General features: G+C 45.7%; 1 non-coding gene across 1 annotated transcript; it reads left to right on the forward strand.

Annotated features, from left to right (window-relative positions):
• Positions 1 to 7,693: 7,693 nt before the first annotated feature.
• Positions 7,694 to 7,765, forward strand: TRNAW-CCA (transfer RNA tryptophan (anticodon CCA)). The gene has a single exon. It is a non-coding gene; the product is annotated as a tRNA-Trp (tRNA).
• The last annotated feature ends 8,917 nt before the right edge of the window (positions 7,766 to 16,682 follow it).

The raw sequence follows: 16,682 nt of genomic DNA on the forward strand, positions 1-16,682 counted from the left end.
GACCAAGGTCGGTTCTTTGCAGTAGTCCGGACAGTTGGCTCAGCTGGTAAAAACTACAACTGTGTGAAACAGAAAAACATTGTTTCACAGAAATGTGTTATAATGCTGTGAGGTATAGTGGATTTATTGTGCTTAAACGACTGTGAGATTAGCGAGGGGAGTAGTTTGCTGTCTCTCATTTGTAAAAAAAAAAAAAAAAATGTGAGAAATTAATTTCTCACTGATGAAATTCATGAAGTTCTGTGAGTATTGCATGGTGTGAAATTCGCAGATCTTGCTGGTGTAATAAAACTTCGCTCAGGCTTGGTGAGAAAATGCTGTTAACAAAAATATAAATTTAATTGTTCGACTTACCTTGAAAGCTTATGTCAGGTGACCCTCAATGACTAAAGACTTTAGGGGTGACAGTGCAAACCTTGTGGCTGGTATCACCGGTGCCATTGAAACATAACAGTGCTGCAAAGATACTGATAGCTAAAACCCTGTCCTTTCAGTCTTCGTTGTCAGAGGGCAGCAAAGCTGAACGGATTAATCTTCTTATTTAAGGTGAAATTGCTTTAGAAACTCAGAGAATCTGACACATGAATAACACAAAAGACCGGTTGTCAAATCAGAGCTCTGGCCGCTTTCTTTAGTAGAGGTGGTTGGATTATTAAATATGAAACTTCTATAGTTCACTACATTTCTACCGAATGCGAGGACAATCTGACTGTCTCAGGAAGTTGCCCCTCAGTTGTATAAGGGGATACCTTCCATCAAACTTTTTGACAGGTGCCCGCCCCGTGATCACGTAGGCAATGACGTGGGTACCCTGCCCCGTGATGACGTAAGTAATGACGTAGGTGAGTCACGTGGGTTGTGACATGATGTGATGCTGTGTTAGTCACGTGCCCTGATGCTGTCCCTTGTGTGTAGGTCTATGGACTGTGTGAAATGGCGGCTGTGCAGGTGTGCGGCATGCTTCATGGCCTAAGAGGACAAGTGTGGACATGTCAGACATTCAGGACCGAGTGGCTGCCTGGGGGGCCACCTCGCAGGGCAGAGCATTGGGGTTGTAATGACAAACCTCCACCCTACCAACTAATCCAAAAAGAGGGGCTGGGCAAATGCTGCAAAGGTCATGACATATGGTTACTGTTACGTGTAACCCCTCAACGTATCAGAGCCGTCAAGGTGAGCATGTGACCGCTATGTTGTAGAGGCGTACGCCCTTTTTGAACCATTGAATACATATAAGGAGCCGGCCAGAGCAGCACGCCAAACCGAGAACCATTTCTGAAATAGGTTGTCAAGGCATTATGAAGAGATACAGTCCGCTCACCAGAAAAGCCGCCTCCTCAGGTGCCCAGAACACTATCAATAGATATTATCGGTCCCTAACACCTCTGGTGTGGATGAGAATGCACAGCTGGCTGCCCCTACAGATGGGGGTTCCAACGTTACCGATTTTCAAAAGGAAGTTTGCGAGCGGCTTGAAAAGCTCAGCCTCTAGGATTTGCCGCAACTGAAATCCCCTATTAAGGTTGAAGGCGACGGCCGCGAAGCCTCGAAAGACTAATTAAATGATTCAATCAACTTCATCGACAGTGAAGATGATGAAAACTGTATTGCACCACCGAATTCACAAGTCTATGAAGATATGGGCTTTCAGGAGGACCCTGATCCAGAGGCAGTCGTCGCACAGCCGGCAGGTGTAAACTCTGAAGCCGCTTATACACCAATGGACCTACGCGACTCGCAAGATTTCAGAGCAGCCGCTGAGTGTAGCAAAAATGCTGAGCAGTAAGCTTATCAGAGGGTCGTGTTAAGCATTTGTTGTACACACACCGGCAATTAATGAGGAACACACACTCAAAGACTTACTCCAGGCCAATAGGTTTTTATATTGGAAAAATATATTTTCTTAGTTTATTTTAAGAACCACAGGTTCAAGATTTACATTAAACACTTTAAATGCAAGGTACTTCACTTAGATACTTTAGGAACTTTGAATGAAAACAATATCATGTACAGCCTTTGTAAAAATTGCAATAAGCTATTTTCAAAGTAGACACAGTGCAAAAATCAACATTTCCTGGGGGAGGTAAGTAAACGTTAGATTAGGAGGTAAGTAAAACACTTACAAGTCTCAGTCCTGGGGCATAGGCAGCTCACCGATGGGGGTTCAAGGCAACCCCAAAGTTACCACACCAGCAGCTCAGGGCTAAAAGCTCATTTATGGTCGGCCTTTGGTGCGAATCATATGGCAAAAGGTGGTTTGTTAAGATGAGAGCACTCATATCGTGCTAGGCAAAATATACAGTGGAGGCACTCATTTTTGTGTCAGGTGTATGTAGAGATGAGACAGCGACTTTTATGCACTAATGAGCCACGCAATTGTGTTACATCTTGGGGTTCAGTCCAAGCCATATTGAGCAGACGAGAGCGGTCATGGTGGCGGGCGCCTGGCTGTCGGGCAGGGTGTAAGGCTCAATAGTGTACAGTGAGACTCTGTAGGGCTTTGTAGGAAAGTACCATCTTGCCTGGCATGTTACCCCCATTTTTCACTGTATATATGTTGTTTTAGTTGTATGTGTCACTGGGACCCTGGTAACCCAGGGCCCCAGTGCTCATAAGTGTGCCTGAATGTGTTTCCTGTGTAGTGACTAACTGTCTCACTGAGGCTCTGCTAATCAGAACCTCAGTGGTTATGCACTCTCATTTCTTTCCAAATTGTCACTGACAGGCTAGTGACCATTTTTACCAATTTACATTGGCTTACTGGAACACCCTTATAATTCCCTAGTATATGGTACTGAAGTACCCAGGGTATTGGGGTTCCAGGAGATCCCTATGGGCTGCAGCATTTCTTTTGCCACCCATAGGGAGCTCTGACAATTCTTACACAGGCCTGGCACTGCAGCCTGAGTGAAATAACGTCCACGTAATTTCACAGCCATTTTACACTGCACTTAAGTAACTTATAAGTCACCTATATGTCTAACCTTTACCTGGTAAAGGTTAGGTGCAAAGTTACTTAGTGTGAGGGCACCCTGGCACTAGCCAAGGTGCCCCCACATTGTTCAGAGCCAATTCACTGAACTTTGTGAGTGCGGGGACACCATTACACGCGTGCACTACATATAGGTCACTACCTATATGTAGCTTCACCATGGTAACTCCGAATATGGCCATGTAACATGTCTATGATCATGGAATTGCCCCCTCTATGCCATCCTGGCATTGTTGGTACAATTCCATGATCCCAGTGGTCTGTAGCACAGACCCTGGTACTGCCAGACTGCCCTTCCTGGGGTTTCTCTGCAGCTGCTGCTGCTGCCAACCCCTCAGACAGGCAGCTGCCCTCCTGGGGTCCAGCCAGGCCTGGCCCAGGATGGCAGAACAAAGAACTTCCTCTGAGAGAGGGTGTGACACCCTCTCCCTTTGGAAAATGGTGTGAAGGCAGGGGAGGAGTAGCCTCCCCCAGCCTCTGGAAATGCTTTGTTGGGCACAGATGTGCCCAATTCTGCATAAGCCAGTCTACACCGGTTCAGGGACCCCTTAGCCCCTGCTCTGGCGCGAAACTGGACAAAGGAAAGGGGAGTGACCACTCCCCTGACCTGCACCTCCCCTGGGAGGTGTCCAGAGCTCCTCCAGTGTGCTCCAGACCTCTGCCATCTTGGAAACAGAGGTGCTGCTGGCACACTGGACTGCTCTGAGTGGCCAGTGCCACCAGGTGACGTCAGAGACTCCTGCTGATAGGCTCCTTCAGGTGTTAGTAGCCTTTCCTCTCTCCTAGGTAGCCAAACCCTCTTTTCTGGCTATTTAGGGTCTCTGTCTCTGGGGAAACTTTAGATAACGAATGCATGAGCTCAGCCGAGTTCCTCTGCATCTCTCTCTTCACCTTCTGATAAGGAAACGACCGCTGACTGCGCTGGAAGCCTGCAAACCTGCAACATAGTAGCAAAGACGACTACTGCAACTCTGTAACGCTGATCCTGCCGCCTTCTCGACTGTTTTCCTGCTTGTGCATGCTGTGGGGGTAGCCTGCCTCCTCTCTGCACCAGAAGCTCCGAAGAAATCTCCCGTGGGTCGACGGAATCTTCCCCCTGCAACCGCAGGCACCAAAAAGCTGCATTACCAGTCCCTTGGGTCTCCTCTCAGCACGACGAGCGAGGTCCCTCGAATCCAGCGACGCTGTCCAAGTGACCCCCACAGTCCAGTGACTCTTCAGCCCAAGTTTGGTGGAGGTAAGTCCTTGCCTCACCTCGCTGGGCTGCATTGCTGGGAACCGGGACTTTGCAGCTATTCCGGCCCCTGTGCACTTCCGGCGGAAATCCTTTGTGCACAGCCAAGCCTGGGTCCACGGCACTCTAACCTGCATTGCACGGCTTTCTAAGTTGGTCTCCGGCGACGTGGGACTCCTTTGTGCAACTTCGGTGAGCACTGTTTCACGCATCCTCGTAGTGCCTGTTTCTGGCACTTCTCCGGGTGCTACCTGCTTCAGTGAGGGCTCTTTGTCTTGCTCGACGTCCCCTGTCTCTGCAGGTCCAATTTGCGACCTCCTGGTCCCTCCTGGGCCCCAGCAGCGTCCAAAAACGCCAAACGCACGATTTGCGTGTAGCAAGGCTTGTTGGCGTCCTTCCGGCGGGAAAACACTTCTGCACGACTCTACAAGGCAAGACGGGTTCCGTCCACTAAAGGGGAAGTCTCTAGCCCTTTTCGTTCCTGCAGAAACCTCAGCTTCTTCTGTCCAGTCGAAGCTTCTTTGCACCCGCAGCTGGCATTTCCTGGGCATCTGCCCATCTCCGACTTGCTTGTGACTTTTGGACTTGGTCCCCTTGTTCCACAGGTACCCTAGATTGGAAATCCACAGTTGTTGCATTGCTGGTTTGTGTCTTTCCTGCATTATTCCTCTAACACGACTCTTTTGTCCTTAGGGGAACTTTAGTGCACTTTGCACTCACTTTTCAGGGTCTTGGGGAGGGTTATTTTTCTAACTCTCACTATTTTCTAATAGTCCCAGCGACCCTCTACAAGGTCACATAGGTTTGGGGTCCATTCGTGGTTCGCATTCCACTTTTGGAGTATATGGTTTGTGTTGCCCCTATCCCTATGTTTCCCCATTGCATCCTATTGTAACTATACATTGTTTGCACTGTTTTCTAAGACTATACTGCATATTTTTGCTATTGTGTATATATATCTTGTGTATATTTCCTATCCTCTCACTGAGGGTACACTCTAAGATACTTTGGCATATTGTCATAAAAATAAAGTACCTTTATTTTTAGTATAACTGTGTATTGTGTTTTCTTATGATATTGTGCATATGACACTAAGTGGTACTGTAGTAGCTTCACACGTCTCCTAGTTCAGCCTAAGCTGCTCTGCTAAGCTACCATTATCTATCAGCCTAAGCTGCTAGACACCCTATACACTAATAAGGGATAACTGGGCCTGGTGCAAGGTGCAAGTACCCCTTGGTACTCACTACAAGCCAGTCCAGCCTCCTACAGGCTTCAGTTTTTGCTTCTACACGATCTGAAGGCTTATCCTCATGCTTTGGGCCTCAGTGGGGAATCTCAGCTCTGAAGAACTGAAGGGTTTATGGCATCAGGGAGACGGCACACCAGGACCAGGCTTAGCTGCCACATTCTTCTGCGTCAGGCCACCCCCCCTTTTTTTGCCATTTTTGTGCCATTTTTTGGTCGAGCGTAAGCCATCGGCCTCGTGTCCACTTTTAGAATACTTCTTATGGCTTAAAGCAATTTCATTTGTTGGTTGCAGTGTCCTTTAAAAATCGCTAGTGGTCAGTTCTGCCTTTTTCTCACTCCTTGTACTGTTTCAGAGCAGTGACCAACTACTGTACTGATCCACTTTGGTTTCTTTATCTGTTGCTGGGACTGACTATTTTTGTTATTTCTTTGGTACTCCCTTTTCACTGTGGGCGTTTTAGGCTGGTAGCGACCTGCGTTTTGTTGCAGCATTTCATTCCTCCCACCTCCTCCCATTTCGCTGACATTTGTTTTGGCTTTATTCCAGTGCTGTCCTCGTTTACCTCCGGGTCCTAAAATACGCTTATTTTAAAAAAGAAACACACCATTGTTTAGCTCACTGTTCACGAAAGCCACAATATGCCCTTTCTGGTACAATGTAGCTAAACCTAGAAGCAATAATGTGAATCTTGCTTAGCCTCACATGCATCTTGAGTCTCTTTCTCAAGGACCCCTCCCTGCCAGCTCTCACGACATAGCACATAGGGCATTTCTTACCTCCTTTATTGGGGGAAAAAAAATCTTCTCAGGCTGCTCTGCTATTGTTAACTTCATTCGAGCTTTGTTGAAATGGAAGGCAATTAGGCTTTCAAGATGTTTCATTCTGTTAAAACAAAAAGAAAATACTTTTCCAGCCTGATTTCCCAATTTCTGTTCAGACGTTTAGGCAAGGAAAGTCCAGTTATGAATTTACAATGCCAATAGCTCAAACTCAAGAAAATGCAAGACCTATAGAATTGCAAATGCTTGTTCTGATTAATAGTTTGCAGTTGGTGGTTCATGGTGTTTCGTGGTGGTTCACAGTGGGGGTTTGAAAGAGCACAAAATGTGCAATAGCTCCAAAATTCCACTAAATCCAACAAGTGGAATACAGTCGTGAAAAGTGGCAAGTTCAATCTGCCAGTGATTTTTTTTCTATAGATTTCTGTTTCACATTTTTCTCCCACTAGTCATAGTCATCTAACTTATTTTTATTAATTGTGATATCATCTATCAAAATCTAGGTCATGTGCACTCCTTCCTTGCCTGACTTAAACATTAGTACAAACCTTTGCAATGGATATCTTGGCCAGTGGTGCAGTGAGGGTACATGGTGCCCTCATGCAAGCAAGGGAAATGCATCCATGTCCTCTGGTTAAGTAGCAAAAAGCCTAATTGGGATGTAGTGGTCCGCTCAAATTCAACAACCTCAGTGCCACTGCACCTGCTGCACTGTTGATAGATACCATTGTGATGTTCCTGGGGCCACACCCTTCAAAGGATAGAAAATACTTGAAATTAACTGAAAAGTTAAGGAGGAGAATTTCCTAGCGCGAGTAACAACTTCAACAAGGTATCCCTGTGCAAGGATATTTCGGGGCGGGCAGCATTTTCTGTCGCTATTTGAGTATTCTCCGTGACACACTTGAGTGATGTCCACTGGCACAGTTCACTCCAAAATCATCTCTCCACTTGGACTCATGCGTGACTCTCCCATTCACCCAGTAACAGTGCGCCCACCAAAGCAAAGCTACTAACAATTGTGGCCAAGGAGGCAGAGTTCTGACTCTGTGCCCTCGAGGAGAGTGGCATATTAACAAAAAACTCTGTTTGCTGAGTTTATGGGATCTCGGCTGACTTGTGTTACAAATGTCTGATCTTTCGCTCCTGATGATACAAGAAATGTGTTTTTCATAGTCTATGTCACACTTGACAGGACTATAAATTAGCAGCGCCAGCAACAAAGCAAGTACAAGGGTGTCATGAAAATGTAGTAATACATATCGCATGGATGGTCGGTGTTATTGAATGGACTGTAAATGTTTACTTTAGAGTGACCTAGTGCCAGGCCTGTAGAATAGCTTCATGTACTTTAATCTCGTTAATTACTCTGGAAAGTTTGACGAGCAAGAAATCATTTTGCTTACTTGTAAGTCATCCTGTTGAACAGAACAGTAGACCTCGTGGCGCAACGGTAGCGCGTCTGACTCCAGATCAGAAGGTTGCGTGTTCAAATCACGTCGGGGTCAAAAAGTTGTTCTTTTAAACTCCAAAATTGACTCCCATGAATTTACCCTAATTTCTCAATTAAAAAAATAATTGCATTTAAAAACTCTTGTTTTATATAAACATAAATGTGGACCAAGCTCTCATAGATTACCTGGAAACCTGCTTCTAATGTGTACTTAGAAGCTTCGCATCATTTATAATGTACCCTTTGGGAAAAATGCAAGTGTTTTAGCTGCATTGAGCAACAAAAATAATGCTATGCCACAATTCTGTATTACATTAACAGGAAGTAGCAGCCTTACCTCACCCCACATTGCTAGTTATTATCTAAACAATGCGTTGGATACTTCAATTGATAGACAGTAGATGGCGCTGTCGTATAAGTCTATAGCCGCATATGATGCATCATTCTTTCCACTTGTGGAGTGGAAAATAAAATATTACGTTTTCCTTCAGCGGAAGATAATACAGAACAAATCATGAACTGTTAAATGAAAATATGGTGCTGGAAGTCAAAATGACTAGCAGAGGACGACTTCGAACCTTGGACCACAGAGTTACAGGCCTACTACTTTTCCACTGGGATCTCTACTGTTTCACACGGAAAAGAGTCCTTAATCCTTTTTATTTAGTGAAATTCTACAGCCCTGTCATTATTGATAAAATATGTGATTCAGCAGAAATATTTCTGCGGTAATGCACACATTATGCGAAGCATTTATGTGAGACCAGAGAACCTATTTTTACCAAGAAGGGTTCAAACCAAACATTATGGATCTCTGTACATAAACACAGTGCGTGGTACTTCATGAGATGTATATATGTATTTTGCATTTTGGCCTTTTCCTTTCTGCAGATTTCTTAGAATGTCCCTCAGATTTATTTTCGCATATAATACTGGTGCGTTGAGTTAGTTCACGTGACTGACCACAAACACTCAAGCGACTAAACAATGACTGACCACAAACACGTATACAACGCTCTTCACCCTTAAGACTGGAGGAGTGAGACCATCTGGAGAGGACCCTTTGGGTGCAATAACATTTTCATTTGAGGCTCTGTTTCTCCCTGTCTTTTTACATTGCATGCCTCGCTCTGCATTACTCTCCTTCCTGACACATTCTGCTCAGCCCCCTCCAGGATCTTCGCATATACAGAGCAGATGGTTTTAACTTGTCACCTCTGAACATTTAAGACAAAAAATCAAGCGTTGGGATCAAGACCCAGAGGTACTCAGATACCCAGGGGGGTGGAAGTGAACAATTGTATATTGTATATTCAAAGGCACTTTTAACATGCTTATGATCTAAACCTACTTAAGCATTTAAGTGAACCAACATATCTGTTATCATATGTTGTTATGTTACCTTCTGTTGCTTTGTGTTGTGTGTGCTGTGTATGTGTGGTGTGGTGTTACAATATTATAACACACATCTGTCACCTAACAGATCTAGAATATCAAGGTACGTTCAGCTCATGGGGCATCGTCCTGCAAAAATTAGAACCGCCCGGACATACTAATCTTTTAATACCGCAACAAAAGAAGGGCAGATCAATTTTAAAAGGGGCCGTGGAAGTAGAAACCTCCCCAAGTAATCGGGAACATTTGACAATATTAGAACATTGGAATGCTGGGGGCTCCATTGAAAACAATGGAGTGCTGCAGGCTTTTACTGGCCGGTAAAAGCCCGCAGCGCCAACATTCCAATGTTTGCTTTGTTCACAGCAACAGCTGTGAACAAAGCCTCATGGAGCCAGAAGGGATATTAATCCCCTCTGGCTCCGTGAACATTTTTTTTTTTTTTAATGGAACATTCTGCCCTGTGTGGCAGAATGTTCTAATAGCCTTAGAACCCGCCGTAGCGGGCTCTACCGGCTATTAAAGTCCCTCTCCCTTGTTAAATGCCCGAGCCGAGCGGGCCTTTAATAGCCGGTAGAGCCCGCTACGGCGGGATCTAAGGCTATAGTAAAGCATCATAGCATGCTTCATAACGGCACGCACCAACAGTTCTTCATCGGTATGCCCTCGACAGTCAAACAGGCTGGAAGGCAAATTTTAAACGACAACAATCATAACTGGTCCTGATGAAAACTCAGAAAAAATCTGTAAGGAAATGCCTCCTTGGCATGGTTACCCCCTGACTTTTTGCCTTTGCTGATGCCAAGTTATGATTTGAAAGTGTGCTGAGGCCTGCTAACCAGGCCCCAGCACCACTGTTCTTTCCCTAACCTGTACCTTTGTTTCCACAATTGGCACACCCTGGCATCCAGGTAAGTCCCTTGTAACTGGTACCCCTGGTACCAAGGGCCCTGGTGCCAGGGAAGGTCTCTAAGGGCTGCAGCATGTCTTATGCCACCCTGGAGGCCCCTCACTCAGCACAGACACACTGCTTGCCAGCTTGTGTGTGCTGGTGGGGAGAAAATGACTCAGGGTGCCATGATAACCTCACACTATCTATGGCATAGGTAAGTCACCCCTCTGGCAAGCCTTACAGCCCTAAGGCAGGGTGCACTATACCATAGGTGAGGGCATAGGTGCATGAGCACTATGCCCCTACAGTGTCTAAGCAAAACCTTGGACATTGTAAGTGCAGGGTAGCCATAAGAGTATATGGTCTGGGAGTCTGTCATACACGAACACCCCAGCACCATAATGGCTACACTGGAAACTGGGAAGTTTGGTATCAAACTTCTCAGCATAATAAATGCACACTGATGCCAGTGTACATTTTATTGTGAAATACACCCCAGAGGGCATCTTAGAGATGCCCCCTGAAAACATACCCGACTTCCAGTGTGGGCTGACTAGTTTTACCAGCCTGCCACACACCAGACATGTTGCTGGCCACATGGGGAGAGTGCCTTTGTCACTCTGTGGCTAGTAACAAAGCCTGTACTGGGTGGAGGTGCTTCTCACCTCCCCCTGCAGGAACTGTAACACCTGGCGGTGAGCCTCAAAGGCTCACCCCCTTTGTTACAGCACCCCAGGGCACTCCAGCTAGTGGAGTTGCCAGCCCCCTCCGGCCACGGCCCCACTTTTGGCAGCAAGGCCGGAGGAGATAATGAGAAAAACAAGGAGGAGTCACTGGCCAGTCAGGGCAGCCCCTAAGGTGTCCTGAGCTGAGGTGACTCTGACTTTTAGAAATCCTCCATCTTGCAGATGGAGGATTCCCCCAATAGGATTAGGGATGTGCCCCCCTCCCCTCAGGGAGGAGGCACAAAGAGGGTGTAGCCACCCTCAGGGCTAGTAGCCATTGGCTACTAACCCCCCAGACCTAAACACACCCCTAAATTGAGTATTTAGGGGCTCCCAGAACCTAGCAAGATAGATTCCTGCAACCTGAAGACGAAGAAGGACTGCTGGCCTGAAAGCCCTGCAGAGAAGACGGAGACACCAACTGCTTTGGCCCCAGCCCTACCGGCCTGTCTCCCCACTTCAAGAAAAACTGCAACAGCGACGCGTTCCACAGGGTCCAGCGACCTCTGGACCCTCAGAGGACTACCCTGCATCTAAAAGGACCAAGAACTCCCTAGGACAGCGGCTCTGCTCCAAAGAAGAAACATCTTTGCAATAAAGACAACACTTTTCTCGCCGGAAGCATGAGACTTTGCAGTCTGCACCCGAGACCCCCGGCTCGACCTGCGGAGAAACAACACTACAGGGAGGACTCCCCGGCGACTACGACCCTGTGAGTAGCCAGAGTTGACCCCCCTCAGCCCCCCCAGCGACGCCTGCAGAGGGAATCCAGAGGCTCCCCCTGACCGCAACTGCCTGCTTCTAAGAACCCGACGCCTGGTAAAGACACTGCACCCGCAGCCCCCAGGACCTGAAGGATCCGACCTCCAGTGCAGAAGCGTTCCCCAGGTGGCCCTCTCCCTTGCCCAGGTGGCGGCTACCCCGAGGAGCCCCCCCCTTGCCTGCCTGCATCGCTGAAGAGACCCCTTGGTCTCCCATTGAACTCCATTACAAACCGACGCCTGTTTGCACTCTGCACCCGGCCGCCCCCGTGCCGCTGAGGGTGCACTTTCTGTGCTGACTTGTGTGTCCCCCAGTGCCCTACAAAACCCCCCTGGACTGCCCTCCGAAGTCGCGGGTACTTACCTGCTGGCAGACTGGAACCGGGGCTTCCCCTTCTCCATTGAAGCCTATGCGTTTTGGGCACCACTTTGACCTCTGCACCTGACCGGCCCTGAGCTGCTGGTGTAGTAACTTTGGGGTTGCTCTGAACCCCCAACGGTGGGCTACCTTGGACCCAACTTTGAACCCTGCAGGTGGTTTACTAACCTGCAAAACTAACAAATACTTACCTCCCCCAGGAACTGTTGAAAATTGCAGTGTCTAGTTTAAAAAAAGCTTATTGCCATTTTTGTGAAAACTGTACATGCTATTTTTCTGATTCAAGTTCTTAAGTTACCTAAGTGAAATACTTTAAATGAAAGGTATTACTTGTAAATCTTGAACCTGTGGTTCTTAAAATAAACTAAGAAAATATATTTTTCTATACAAAAACCTGTTGGCCTGGAATTGTCTTTGAGTGTGTGTTCCTCTTATATTGCCTGTGTGTGCACAACAAATGCTTAACACTACCCTCTGATAAGCCTACTTCTCGACCACACTACCACAAAATAGAGCATTAGAATTATCTCTTTTGCCACTATCTTACCTCTAAGGGGAACCCTTGGACTCTGTGCATGCTATTTCTTACTTTGAAATAGTACATACAGAGCCAACTTCCTACAATATCCCCATATGCTCCTGGAACACTTGTGCTCTAAAAAACCTGGTTACCAATAAGCTGGCACTGAGTTTCCTAAAGCAGTTTGAAATCTTCATGTTGCAGGAAACATGGTGCATGGAGCCAATACACATTTCTGGACATTCAGGGATAGACGTCTCTGCAAAACAACCTCAAAGTCACGGACACCCCAAGGGGGGCCTTACAACATACTGCTCCACGAAAATCAACTGGGTGATCAAACAGATCGACCTGGGCATTGACTGGCTGCTACCAACTATGTTGGAACACTGGGCTCCATTAGGCAACAACAGAACCCTACTACTGATCAATGTATATAATCATCCTAATAAAATGCAAAACAGAGAAAATATGGAAACGTTGATCAGCATTGTAAAAATGCTGCAGAAGCAAAATAAGGACGCAATCCTCATTCTGTCTGGCGATTTCAACCTTGATTTGAGAAAGTGCAGCACAAAACCTCTAAATGGAACATACACTAACTCAAAGCTTGAAACCCTGTGTTTGCGTTGCCTGATTCCTCTTCCTGAGGATGCTTCATCCGCACAAGTAACCTTCTTAAGTTGCACAAAAAAATCTAACATCGACTTTACATTTATCAATGAAACTGCACTGCCATTGGTTTTAGCATATAGGATCCAAGAACGCACTGAGAGCGATCACTTCCCACAACTCATTAAGATCCAGAATGAATGGAACCGGCTACCCTCTGCCAATATCATAATTTCAGCCCCAGTGACTTATGACACAAAAAAATTTAAATGGAAGGGGCCAGGCCTCGGTATAGTAATGGAAGAAGTGTACCGCAGTGCTGGCACAATTAATGAGCTTAAAGAAACACTAAGAATGCAGGAACAAGAAAATCATCCTCTAGGAGAACGAGTGACCGATAGGACGCACTTGTGTGATTCCTTAATGAATACATTTTCCATCAAAAAAAGTCTCCCAATTTAGGTCATAGAAACAAAAAACAAAGTTAAGAGCGGCAGAGCAGAAAAGCCATGGTTTAACAAAACACTGCATAATCAGAAAAATCAAGTCTCTAGAGAATTAAAAGAAGTCCTAAAGGACACACGCTGGGGAAGGAAATCTGACAACACAAGGCTCTCTGAGCTAAGAGCCAAATACAAGAAAAATTGCTGGATGGCAAAACGGAGGTATCATGAGGATTTGTGGACCAAGCTGCTCATGTCCAACAAACAGAAAAATAATGAAAAGTTCTGGGAACTGATAAATGTACTAAATCAGGGGAAAAAAATCGACATATGAACACCGGAATTGATGCGGCCACATGGGAAGCCCACATACAAACAATGTTCTCACGCCCAGTACACCATATGAAGGAGGAGGCCACTCAGTCAGCCAATGACCCAAGTAAGATAACTTTGGTTTCAGAGAGACAACGCAAACAGATTTACTTATAAACCAAAATGAACAAAAGTACACACTAAAGAGCATCGACATCGAAAAGGTGATAAGCCTTATAAAGAAATTAAAACTGGAAGGCTCAGCTGGCCGGAACGGAATGCCAAATGCCCTATTTAGAGGAGACCCTTCATTCTGGGCACAATATATGATGCTGCTTTTTGATGACCCCCAGGGCACCACGGGTCTACCAGACGCATGGAAAGGCAGTATCATCCATCCAATATATAAAGCAGGCAACCCCGCTAGCCCTTCAAACTACAGGCTAATAGCATTGATAGATGTGGAAATAAAACTCTACTCAGCATGTTTACTGCAACTACTAGCAGAATGGATTCATGACAGACATCTAATTCCACAATGCCAGACACGTTTCAGAACTGGTATGGGAGCCTCCACTAACCTGACAACCCTGGCTCTGTTGGGAAACAAAGCCAGGCTTAAGAAGAAAAGGCTATTCACATGTTTTATTGATCTAAAGGCAGGGTTTGATTTCGTACCAAGAACCCACCTATGGGACAAACTGAAAGGTTGGGGCTTACCCTGTAGCCTTCTCAATGCAATGATGGACTTGTACATAGGCACTTGGGCGCAAGTAAAAATCGAAGAAGGTGGCTACCTCACCAACAGAATATTGATGGCAAAAGGACTAAAACAAGAATGTATTAGCTCCTACGCTGTTCAACTTATATCTTGCCGACCTAGCTGAGGCTCTAGCATCGGTAAACAGCCATCCGCCAATATTGCCCAAGAAAGGAATAGCATGGCTACAGTATGCAGACGACAGTCATACTCAGCCAAACACAAGTCGGCCTACAGCATAGCATCAACGCATTTCATACATACATAACAATGCAAGGTCTGGAATTGAATTTGAGTAAAACTAAGGTTGGCCGCCTAGTAGACATAAAGTACAAATCTTCTTCATGGTTCATAAAGGGAACCCGGGTGGAGGCTGCCCCCACATACAAATATTTGGGATTCACCATGGACCGCCTCTTGACCTTCAAGCCACAGCTTGCTGTTGCTCAAGCTAAAGCCCTTTCATTGACCTATGGCTTCAAAATACTAAAACAAAAACTGAGCTGCCCGTCATATTCACACCTCCTTTCAGTCACGGCAGCACGACTAATGCCGACTGTCACTTATGGCGCCGAAATCATGCTGGGGAAGGAGGCAGTTTTTTTCAATCAAGTCCAGACAAAGGCCTACAAAATGGTTTTTCGGTTCCCCCGACCAGCATCTCCAGTCCAGGTCTGCCAAGAATTGGGTCTGAAAAACTACGAATTTCAGAGTAAATGTGCTTTCACCAAATTATGCTGGAGGATGCGTACAGCAGAGATTGGTACCTTAAATAACCTATGTTGGATGGAAATCGAGGAGCAACAGGGTCACAACAATAAAGGCACCTGTGGTCAGCATTTAAACAACTGTTTTAAAGTGCTAGGTCTGCCAGAAGCCTGGGAGCAGAACCTGGGCAAAAAGGAGATTTACCGGAAGGCAAATGCTGTCACTAAGATAAAATCTTTAAATTCTGACAAACAAAAATTGGGAAGAAGAAGACAGCACACCAGGATTGTAACAACATCTTACAAAACCTTACGGGTACAGGAATATTTAGCAGCATCCTTCAACCAGTTGCTGGAACACTAGTTCATGCTCTTTCGATTTGGGTTGATGGAAATGAAAGATATGGGGACATATGTACAAACACTTTTTCCCATAGACACAGAATGGGTAAAAACCTTTGATACATCTGGCCCATGGTCCCTTCATGGAGACAACAAGATCCAACGCATTCCTGTTGACTGTGTGGATACAGACAGGAGTCATTAGAACACATTTTCTGTGTGTGCCCGGTGTTGCTAGGTTACAGGATATTGTATCTGAAAAATATTTTTAGGATATTGAACATGCAGTCCAGCCGTCATCAGTTGGCTCAGCGGACTCTCAATACTCTTTTCTTGTCGGGGGACCAAATTTATGGTACAGGCCCAGAAAGAACTAGAGAATAAAATCTAAGCCGAGTGCGCACGGGTTATCATTTTATGTTAGTAAAGCACCCAACAGGTTAGCTGCAGCCAGAAAACAGTCTCAGGTATAACTTAGTGTTCGTCATTTTTAGTATTCCCTGAGCCCTACTCATCTACAATCACAGTTTTGCACGGGAGTAAGAAAGTCCTAAATTTAAGACCAAGAGTAAGGTTGGAATCAGTAGAGAACATTTTAGTCATGCACAAATTGATCATTATGATAAGTTTTAGTTTAAACAAGCATTTTATGTTTTTATGAGTCTCTATTTAATACAGTGAGTATGCTAAGTATTTCTACAAATATGTATGTTTGAATTGCAATGGTTTTAACTAACTGTGCCAATAAATTTAAACTTGAAACTATAACACACATCTGTCACCTTCTTGGCCTCTCATTCTTCTTGACAAAGAGCAGAGTGTTGCTGCAAGTTTTTTGGAAGCGACAAACACATTCAGTGTGCGCCCGGCTGAGGCTGTCGATCGTTTCACTGGTTCTTCTAATTGTGAGGTTGTGTGCTGCTGTTTAGGGATTGGACCGGTGTAGTCCGGTATTGAAATTGTGAACACTTTAGAATATGCGCCACCGGGTCAGTGAGTCCACCTCTGAATGCAGGGTTACCACATGGTGCTCTGTTAGTCAGTAGGACAGGGGGGGAGGTGTGTGGTGCAGTGTAGGTGCAGGTCCTCAGTCTGAGACTCTTCACAGGTTTGATGCCTTTGTG

The sequence above is a fragment of the Pleurodeles waltl genome, chromosome 12 (genome assembly GCF_031143425.1).
Source record: "Pleurodeles waltl isolate 20211129_DDA chromosome 12, aPleWal1.hap1.20221129, whole genome shotgun sequence".
In the NCBI taxonomy this organism is placed as follows: Eukaryota; Metazoa; Chordata; class Amphibia; order Caudata; family Salamandridae; genus Pleurodeles; species Pleurodeles waltl.